Source organism: Trachypithecus francoisi, unplaced genomic scaffold, assembly GCF_009764315.1.
Source record: "Trachypithecus francoisi isolate TF-2019V2 unplaced genomic scaffold, Tfra_2.0 Lachesis_group9, whole genome shotgun sequence".
Lineage (NCBI taxonomy): Eukaryota > Metazoa > Chordata > Mammalia > Primates > Cercopithecidae > Trachypithecus > Trachypithecus francoisi.
In genome coordinates, this window is record NW_022681474.1 from 58,593,131 (window position 1) to 58,604,484 (window position 11,354).

The window sequence follows — 11,354 nt, forward strand, 5'->3', positions numbered from 1 at the left end:
TTCTCAGCAAGATTCCATATAATCATCAATAGTTTACTATAATAGATTTGTAGGATGCTTTTTGGGTATGTCTCCTGGCTGAAGATAACCAAGATATACTTGCTTTTGAGTGGGAGGATCCCCATTCAGGGTGGAAACAACAATATTGATGGACAGGCTTACCCCAAGGGTTCACAGACTCCCCTAACCTTTTCAGTCAAATTTTAGAACAAGTATTAGAAAAAGTCATCCCAAACAAATACGACTGCTCCAATCTGTTGATAATATTTCTTACATCTGGTGAAGATATAGAGAAGGTAGCTGGCTTCTCTACACATATTCTTAACCATCTGCAGTTTGAGGGGTTATCAGTCTCAAAGGGAAAGAAAGCTTCAGTATGTAGAACCTGAAATTAGATATTTAGACCACTTGATAAGTGCAGGCAAGTGAAGAATAGGGCCTGAATGAGTTGAGGGAATCGTGTCCCTACCCTTGCCTCAAACTAAACAAGAACTTGGGAATGTTGTAGGGTCAGTAGGATACTGCTGCTTATGGATTAACTCACATGCACTAAACAGTAAACTTCTATATCCAACACTTGCCCAGGGAAAGACGGACCATCTCCTGTGGACTTCTGAGGAAGTCGATCAGGTTGAAGAGCTGAAAAAAAGGCTTGTAACCGCCCCTGTCTTAGCCTTACCTTCCCTAGAAAAGCCATTCTACCTTTTTGTCAACGTGGATAATGGGGTAGCTTTAGGAGTGCTCACTTAAGAACACGCAAACCGAATCCAGCAGCACATCAAAAAGCTTATCCAGCATGATCAAGTGGGCTTCATTCCTGGGATGCAAGGCTGGTTCAATATATGCAAATCAATAAACGTAATCCAGCATATAAACAGAACCAAAGACACAAACCACATGATTATCTCAATAGATGCAGAAAAGGCCTTTGACAAAATTCAACAGCCCTTCATGAAAAAAACTCAATAAATTCGGTATTGATGGAACGTATCTCAAAATAATAAGAGCTATTTATGACAAACCCACAGCCAATATCATACTGAATGGGCAAAAACTGGAAGCATTCCCTTTGAAAACTGGCACAAGACAGGGATGCCCTCTCTCACCACTCCTATTCAACATAGTGTTGGACGTTCTGGCTAGGGCAATCAGGCAAGAGAAAGAAATCAAGGGTATTCAGTTAGGAAAAGAAGAAGTAAAATGTCCCTGTTTGCAGATGACATGATTGTATATTTGGAAAAGCCCATTGTCTCAGCCCAAAATCTCCTCAAGTTGATAAGCAACTTCAGCAAAGTCTCAGGATACAAAATCAATGTGCAAAAATTACAAGCATTCCTATACACCAATAACAGACAAACAGAGAGCCAAATCATGAATGAACTCCCATTCACAATAGCTTCAAAGAGAATAAAATACCTAGGAATCCAACTTACAAGGGATGTAAAGGACCTCTTCAAGGAGAACTACAAACCACTGCTCAGTGAAATCAAAGAGGACACAAACAAATGGAAGAACATACCATGCTCATGGATAGGAAGAATCAATATTGTGAAAATGGCCATACTGCCCAAGGTAATTCATAGATTCAATACCATCCCCATTAAGCTACCAATGACTTTCTTCACAGAATTGGGAAAAACTGCTTTAAAGTTCATATGGAACCAAAAAAGACCCCGCATTGCCAAGACAATCCTAAGCCAAAAGTACAAAGCTGGAGAAATCACGCTACCTGACTTCAAACTATACTACAAGGCTACAGTAAGCAAAACAGCATGGTACAAGTACCAAAACAGAGATATAGACCAATAGAACAGAACAGAGCCCTCAGAAATAATACCACACATCTACAGCCATCTGATCTTTGACAAACCTGATAAAAACAAGAAATTGGGAAAGGATTCCCTATTTAATAAATGGTGCTGGGAAAATTGGCTAGCCATAAGTAGAAAGCTGAAACTGGATCCTTTCCTTACTCCTTATATGAAAATTAATTCACGATGGGTTAGAGACTTAAATGTTAGACCTAAAACCATAAAATCCCTAAAAGAAAACCTAGGCAATAGCATTCAGGACATAAGCATGGGGAAGGACTTCATGTCTAAAACACCAAAAGCAATGGCAACAAAAGCCAACATTGACAAATGGGATCTAATTAAACTAAAGAGCTTCTGCACAGCAAAAGAAACTACCATCAGAGTGAACAGGCAGCCTACAGAATGGGAGAAAATTTTTGCAATCTACTCATCTGACAAAGGGCTAATATCCAGAACCTATAAAGAACTCAATCAAATTTACAAGAAAAAAAACAAACAACCCCATCAAAAAGTGGGCAAAGGATATGAACAGACACTTCCCAAAAGAAGACATTCATACAGCCAACATGAAAATATGCTCATCATGAAAAAAAGTGCTCAACATGAAAAAATGCTCATCTTCAGTCGCCATCAGAGCAATGCAAATCAAAACCACAATGAGATACCATCTCACACCAGTTAGAATGGCAATCATTAAAAAAATCAGGAAACAACAGGTGCTGGAGCGAATGTGGAGAAATAGAAACACTTTTCCACTGTTGGTGGAACTGTAAACTAGTTCAACCATTGTGTAAAACAGTGTGGCGATTCCTCAAGGATCTATAACTAGAAATACCATATGAGACCCAGGCATCCCATTACTGGGGATATACCCAAAGGATTATAAATCATGCTGCTGTAAAGACACATGCACATGTATGTTTATTGCGGCACTATTCACAATAGCAAAGACTTGGAATCAAGCCAAATGTCCATCAGTGACAGACTGGATTAACAAAATGTGGCACACATACACCATGGAATACCATGCAGCCATAAAAAAAGGATGAGTTCGTGTCCGTTGTAGGGACATGGATGCAGCTGGAAACCATCATTCTCAGCAAACTACCACAAGAACAGGAAACCAAATACCGCATGTTGTCACTCATAGGTGGGAACTGAACAATGAGATCACTTGGACACAGGAAGGGGAGCATCACACACTGGGTCCTATTGTGGGGTGGGGGTGGGGGGAAGGATAGCATTAGGAGATACCTAATGTCAATGACGAGTTAATGGGTGTAGTACACCAACATGGCACATGTATACATATGTAAGAAACCTGTACGTTGTGCACATGTACCCTAGAACTTAAAGTATGAAAAAAAAAAAAAAAGAACACGGAGGCCATAGGCAGCCGGTGGCGGCCTTCCTGTCAAGAGTCTTAGATCCAGTTACTTGTGGGTGGCCTCAATGCATCCAATCCATTGTGGCCACAGCACTAATGGTCAAAGAGAGCCGAAAGTTAAACTTTGGAGGAAAATTGACAGTAAGAACGTCCCACCAAGTTAGTTCTATCTTAAACCAGAAAGCAGGGAGGTGGCTTACTGACTCATGAATCTTAAAGTGTGAGGGTATAATAAAAAAAAAAAAAAAAACAAAAAACAAAAAAAAAAAAAAGAAAAAAGATGATTTAACATTAACCACTGATAATTCGCTTAACCCAGCAGGTTTCCTAATAGGGGATCCAAATCTAAAGAGAGAGCACACATGTTTAGATTTAAGTGATTACCATGCAAAGGTCTAACCAGACCTAGGAGAAACTCCCTTCAGGATGGGATGACACTTATTTATAGATGGTTCCTCCCAGGTGATTGAGGCAAAAACATGCAATGGGTATTCAGTAATTGACGGAGAAACTCTTGAAGAAATAGAGGCAGGAAAATTGCCTAAGAATTGGTCTGCTGAAACTTGTGAGCTGTTTGCACTCAGCCAAGCCTTAAAGTACTTGCAGAAACAGGAAGGAGACATCTATACCAATTCTAGGTACGCTTTGGAGTGGCTCATACATTTGGAAAAATTTGTACTGAACGAGGTCTCATTAATAATAAACGTCAAGATCTTGTTCATAAGGAGCTAATCACCCAAGTATTGAATCACCTTCAATTGCCAGAAGAAATAGTGATTGTCCACATCCCCAGACACCAGAAAAGTCTTTCTTTTGAAAGTCGAGGAAATAACCTAGCAGATCAGATAGCTAAGCAGGCTGCCATTTCTTTTAAAACATCTATTTTTCACTGAACTCTTTACCTTCCTCCTCCTACCATAATCTCCATTTTCTCTTCCACTGAAAGCAGAAACAAATAAAAATAGGTGCTAAAGAGAATTCAGAAGAAAAATGGATATTGCCAGACCAGAGGGAAATGTTCAAATCCCTTATGAGGGAAAACAACTGCATCAAGGGACCCTTTGGGGACCTCAAGCCATGTGTGACACAGTTCTGAAAGTTTTTGTGTGTATAGGAATTTATACTCTGGCCAAACAGGTTACAGACAGTTGCTTAGTATATAAGAAAACTAATAACCAAACTATAAAAAGATTACCCCTTGGGAGAAGGAGTCCAGGCTCAAGGCCATTTCAAAGTATCCAGATTGATTACATAGCAATGCCTCCAATAGGTCATCTAAAATATTTACTAGTGATAGTAGATCACCTTACTCACTGGGTCAAAGCTATTCCTTTTTCAAATGTGATGGCCAATAATGTAGTTAAGTCCTTAATTGAAAATATAGTGCCCAGGTTTAGGCTAATAGAAAATATTGACTCAGACAATGGAACCCATTTTTCCTCAAACTATTACATTTGATGCTTGCCTTGTTATACCTTCTGGAGACTTGTTAAGTCAAAAACAGCTCTCCACTTCAGAAAAGTACCTCTGTACTTCATGGCTCTCCTCAGACTGGATATTAATGAATTAGGATCATTTAGTCTGGGAAAGTTTCGATGAAGACCCCAGTGTTAACTGGGAGTGTTGCCCCCCTGACACAGAGCTTTTACGCCATAGTTGGTCCAACTACGTGCAAGTGAGAGCAAGGATGGACTGCTCCAGCCAGTAGTTGTAATTCCTAAAACCACACATTCATTTCATTAAAGATACAGCTTTCCCTAACTTTCAGCTAAACCAGTGTGACCCGATACAGCTTATTATCTCAAACCCTCAAAGTTCTTCTTCTTCTCTAAGCTGATTCCCTTCTTTAACCTGGTTTTATGATATGGGGGCTGAGTTTTCAGAAACAGACCCTATTGGATCTTTTGAAATATGCTTCATGCTCCCCTAGTGCCTAGAAGCCTATGCCTTCCCCTAAGCCTTCTTCCAAAAACTCTCACAATGAAACTGTTGTTCCTCCTCCATCTAATGACAAGAGCAAGGTAGCTATTGTAGAAGTTAAAGACCTAAAACAAACTTTGGCAATTGAGACAGGATATCAAGATGCAAATGCCTGGTTGGAAGGGATCAAATATTCTGTTTACACTTTAAGCAAAAGCAATTGTTATGTTTGTGCACACGGCAGACCAGAGGCCCAGATTGTCCCCTTTCCACTAGGATAGTCCTTCAATCAACCAGGCATGGGCTGTATGGTAGCTCTTTTCTAGGGTTCCACAGCCTAGGGTAACAAGTCGTGTCAATCTCTCTCTCTCTCTCTGCTATATCCTAAAGTTCAACACCCTGCAGGTCAGTCCCCCAGAGCCATCCAGCTTCCGTCTCCCGACACTAAGTTCACTTCATGTCTCTCACAAGGAGGAAACTTGGCATTGTTTGGAGACCTAAAAGGATGCAGTAAGCTTAAGACTTCCCAAGAGCTTACCAATCAGTCAGCCCTTATACACGCCCAAGCAGATGTATGGTGGTATTGTGGTGGACCTTTACTTGACACTCTGCCAAGTAACTGGAGCAGCACTTGTGCTGTAGTCCAGTTGGCTATCCCTTTCACTCTGGCATTTCATCAACCAGAAAAAGGAGAAACACAACATTGCAAAGCAAGGAAAGCCCCTTATGGGTCTTTTGACTCCCACATTTATTTAGAGGCTATTGGAATCCCACGAGGAGTGCCAGATAAATTTAAGCCCGAGATCAAATAGCTACAGGATTTGAGTTGATACTTTGGTGGGTGACAATTAATAAAAATGTAGACTGAATAAATTATATCATAATAATCAACAGCAGTTTATTAATTACACCAGGGATGCTGTCAAAGGAATAGCAGAACAATTGAGGCCCACTAGCCAGATGGCCTGGGAAAACAGAATGGCTCTAGATATGATATTAGCTGAAAAAGGTGGTGTTTGTGTTATGATTAAAATTCAGTGTTTTGCCTTCATCCCACACAACACTGCCCCCAATGGGAGCATAATAAGGGCCCTACAAGGATTTATCACTTTATTCAATGAATTAGCTAAAAATTCTGGAGTCATAACCCTTTCTCAGGATGGCTAGAAAGGTGGTTCAGTAAATGGAAAGAAATCATAGCCTCAATTCTTACTTCTCTTACAGCAGTAACAGGTGTACTCATTCTTGTTGGGTGTTGTGTCATACCATGCATTCATGAGCTAGTGCAAAGGCTTATAGAAACAACATTTTCTAAAACTTTCCTTAGTTGTCCTCCACCTTATTCAGATAGGCTTTTCCTTTTAGAGGATCAAGTCAAAAAACAAAACCAAGACATGTTAAAAAGGTTTGAAGAGGAAGGGCTATAAAAATTGAAAGAGGGAATTGTAGAATACAGTGAATTTCTCTTCAAAGGTTTTAGCCTGTTAACTTCCTTTAAAATTCAATGAGTTCTGATTTCCTCTTCAAAGAACCAATATGTCAGTATGTTTAGCTTCTCTGTTCTTTGTTCTCCGTTTTAAAGTTTAACTTCCTTGCTCTTTATGCCTCCTTGCCCCTAGTTTCAATAAACGACCCCCTCCTAGCCCCTATCATCTACTCTGTCCTTAGTCATTCTTAGTCACCTGCTGTGTCCTTAGTCATCCTTAGTCACCTGCTCTGTCTCTAATCATCCTTAGTCACCTGCTCTGTAACCGTCCTTCCTGCGGAAACTACTCACTCCACCACTCTGGCTTGCACCCCTGTCCTCTTTGAAGTAGCCAGTCGAAATTAGCTTAGAGTGTGCGGTCCAACCCTAGCCAATAGGGGAAAGACAGAGCAGTAGAGACTAACTGCGTTAGAAATAAGAACGCTTTCCCCTCCCTTATCCAGTGTGCTCTTGCCATTGCTCCATCTGCAAGATTCACCCTTCTACAGAAGTAAATTTGACTTGCTAAGAAAACTTGTTGCTGGAGTGCTAACTCTTCTTTGTGGTACTGAAAAACTATTTCCAACATGAAGCTGCACCCTTGGTGGAGGGAACATCTGAAAAATTCAATGTTTGGGGAAAGCAATATCTGGAAAGATTGAACAGTCAGCAGGAGAAACACCTAGGAAAATTACGAGGCCTGCAAAAGAAACATCTGAGAAATTTGCATGGCCACAAGAAAGACCCAGGAAGACCACAAGGGAGGAAAAAGAAACATCTGAAAAGACTGAATGTGTGGCAGGAGTAATATCTTTTTTTTTTTTTTTTGAGACGGAGTCTCGCTCTGTTGCCCAGGCTGGAGTGCAGTGGCCAGATCTCAGCTCACTGCAAGCTCCACCTCCTGGGTTTACACCATTCTCCTGCCTCAGCCTCCCAAGTAGCTGGGACTACAGGCGCCCACCACCTTGCCCGGCTAGTTTTTTGTATTTTTTAGTAAAGACGGGGTTTCACCGTGTTAGCCAGGATGGTCTTGATCTCCTGACTTCGTGATCCGCCCGTCTCGGCCTCCCAAAGTGCTGGGATTACAGGCTTGAGCCACCGCGCCTGGCCAAGCAGGAGTAATATCTAATAAAACTGAAGTTTTGGAAGAAGGAACATCTAAGATGATCACATGTCCTACAAAAAAAAAAAAAAAAAATCTACAAAAGCAAGTACAAATGGTAAGACGCTTGAATGAACTTTGTAGGGTTTATTGGCACTTTGGGTTCCCTAGTGGAAATAGAGTGATATGGGAGTAGTTGGGAATGACTTGAATGTCTAGATAAGGCAAGCTTAGGCAACACATTTTAGTAGTGTGGAAATGAGTAGATCTTATTCTGTCAGCCTTGGAAAAATTCTCAGAATACTTCTGACTGTAAATATTAGATGAACTAACTAACAATTGCTAAAACCATAGAAACCTAAGTTGTTTTGGTGGTACAGGATACTATAGGATCCCACTTTTCACCTCCCATTATTAGTTGTGCTATTGGCAGTGTTTTGTTCATGTCTCCTTTCTTGGTTGGCTAATTAGCAACAGCTGCAATCATCATGCTATCTCAAGACAATATCTGAAGGCTGGGAGGGCTGCCTTTGTTCACATTTTTTTTAATAAGAAGAAAGCTTGGAAGCTTGCTAGTAATCTTCCTGTAATATTTTATTGGCTGGATTGTACCACATGCTTATTTCTATACCAATCACTAGGAAAGCAAATGTAATTACTGTGATTAGCTTAGAATAATGATTTTTCTTTTAAGATTGGATGAGGGTAATGGAATAATAAATATCTAAATGAACTTGTGTTTCTGCAGCAATAAAGAATAAATAATGGCTATGCATAGGAAGCCAGCAATGTTTTCTGCAGGAATTCAGTGGAAAAGTTTGAGCAGGGGAGTCACAAGATTAGATTTGAGTATCAGGGCATTCTGGTCATGGTATAAAGCAGAGATTGGCAAACTTTTCCTGTAAAATGCCAGATAGGGAATATTTTGGGCCACATGGTCTCTATTACAGCTATTCAACTCTGCCATTGTAGGGTGAAAGGAGTCATAGATAATGTATGGGCAAAGAGGCATGATTGTACTCCAATAAAACTTTGTATAAAAAACCATTTAGTAAGCTGAATTTGGCCTGTGGCCTATAGTTTCTGGCCCTTCATATAGAAGATAGATGGAGGATAATCACATAAAAAGATTTAAAGATGAAGCTTTTGTAGTAGTTCATGCAGTAGTCTTTTTTTTTGTAACCAATCTGTGGCCTAGTATCGATCTATTATGAAAGTTTGACCCATCAGGGTAAAATGAATCAAGTTCAGAAGCTCAATTTACACATTTAAACATGTAGGTCTTTCTTTGCCATTATTATTTTATTTTGATTAATTTGTTTAACTTAAAAAATAAGAATAGTAACTTGTAGGGTTTCTGTTTCCCTGTGAAAGCCATCAGTTAAGGGGCTGTGTTTAACTAGGAAATACAAATATAAAATAAATAAGTTTGTATTTCCAGTGGCACTGGAAAGAAATGTAGGAAAGAGGTGCAGTTAATATGTTTAGTGATTATTGAGTTTAAAAAGCTAGAGGACAGATATAATCTCAGGTCATTCATAAGTTTTCAGATTGTGCACAAGCATTTACAATGCTCATGGGGAAGGACTAGGAAATTGTCAGGTTAACAGAGAAGTGCAAACAGTCATGGGACAGCCCAACAGTTTTCTTTACATATTGAGTTCAATGAAACATTCATGTGGGATACTTTCAGTAGGTAATGGGATTATAGGCATTTCTAGCTGGAGATAGAACTCTGGTTGAAGATGCAGGTTTAGAATAATTTTATTATAATTATTAGGCAAAGTCATAGATCTCAATGAGCTTTTCCATGATGTAGAAGATGTAGAATAAAAAGAAAGTCATTGACAAAACCCTGGGAATATCAACATTTCACAAGAGTCAAAGGACTTGGTAAAGGAGACTGAGCTAAAGAAACATAGGAGAGGAGTCAGAGAAAGTGATGTTGCAAATATCTTTTAAATGTGAGAATTTCAAGCAGTAAAATTACTGAAAAGTCTACTGGATTTAACTTACAAGTTCTTTACTGGTAATCTGTTCAAAAGAATTATTTTAGAGTTGTTAGGTATACTGTTGATGTGCTGGATATTTCTGGTATCCAAGAAGAAATCTCCCAAGATCCTACCTAACTTTTTGTAACTAAAGCAGCATACATACACAGGGGTGGGAAAATGTCTAGACTGGTGAGTACACATGCCAACATTTTTCCAGAATTTTCTGCCTCATTATACCACTTGAGTAAGGGGTTTAGAAATTTTAGCCTATACTTGGGAATTTGTCTATTTCTTTTGCAGTTCTATCAATTTTTGTATCATGTATTTTGAAGCATTTATGTTATTATGTACATCAATATTTAGGACTGTTATGTTTTCTTGATTAATTTAACCATTTGTCACTATAAAATGACCTTGCTCATTGCTGGTAATATTTTTGCTATGAAATGTACTTTTGTATTAATACTCTTGCTCAGCCTTCTTTTATCAAGTGTTAGTGTGGTGTATCTTGTTTCATCTTTTAACCAATTTTCGTCTTTATATTTAAAGTTTATTTCTTTTAGGCATTATACAGGTAAGTCTTGCTTTTTTATCTATTCTGACAATCTGCCTTTGAGCAGAGGTTTCTAGACCAGTTTAATTTATAATGTAATCATTGATATAATAAGGGTTGTCTGTCATCATGCTGTTTGATTTCTATTAGTCCCAGATCTTTGCTTTGCTTTTTTTCTTTTTCTGGTTCCTTCCGACTACTTTAGTAATTTTTATGATTTAGTTATATATCTATACATGTATAACATTTTTAGTTATTAATCTAGTTTTACATTTCTTTATAATTTTGTCATATCTTTTTTGGTATAAGTTTATTTGGTATTAGGTATAACTCTTTGCTGTCTTAGTAGTTGCTTTAGGATTTATAGTGTATGAATTTACCTCATCACAACCCACCTTCAAGTAATATTATATCATATCATAGATGGTATAAGAAATTACAATCATATATTTTCATTTCTTTTCTATCAGCCAGATCCCAGCCTAGATTTGTGGGATTATGACTTTCGTTAAGTTTAGAATATATTTAGCCAATTTTTCCTCAAATTTTTTTTCTGCCTCTCCTCCTACCTCTTTGGGACTTATATATTATCTGCTGGAAGTTTGCTCATAGTTTGCTAGTGTCTCAAATTTGTGAATCTGTTCTTTTGTGGTGGCGAATTAATCTATGCTCATATCTACTCAGTGCAGCTTTCATCTCCGGCATTGTAACTTGTATCTCTACAAGTGCAATTTGGTTTTTAAAAGTATCTTCTATGCTTTACTTATCTTCTTGATTTTTATAGTAGAATAGAGTTGAGTTACTTATAAACAGCTTGATCCTTTTCTTTTTTGCTTTTTATGGTATAAGCTAACTCCCCACACCTGAGGCAAGGCCTTTCTGACTATTCATTTTCCCGTGAAGTCTGGGTTTTCCCAGGCAAATCTATAAAAATAGACACACTTCTTGGCACTGTGCAAGCACCAGGTGTGATTTCCTCTAATTTTATAAGCCACCCCTCACCCCCTTAGGTAGTTTTCTAGCTCACATGCAATGTTCAAAATTTTGCTGAATACTGACAGGGGGTTTACAGCGATTTCTTGCCGTTGCCTCTGTACCTCTAGCTCCTCCTCAGTGTTT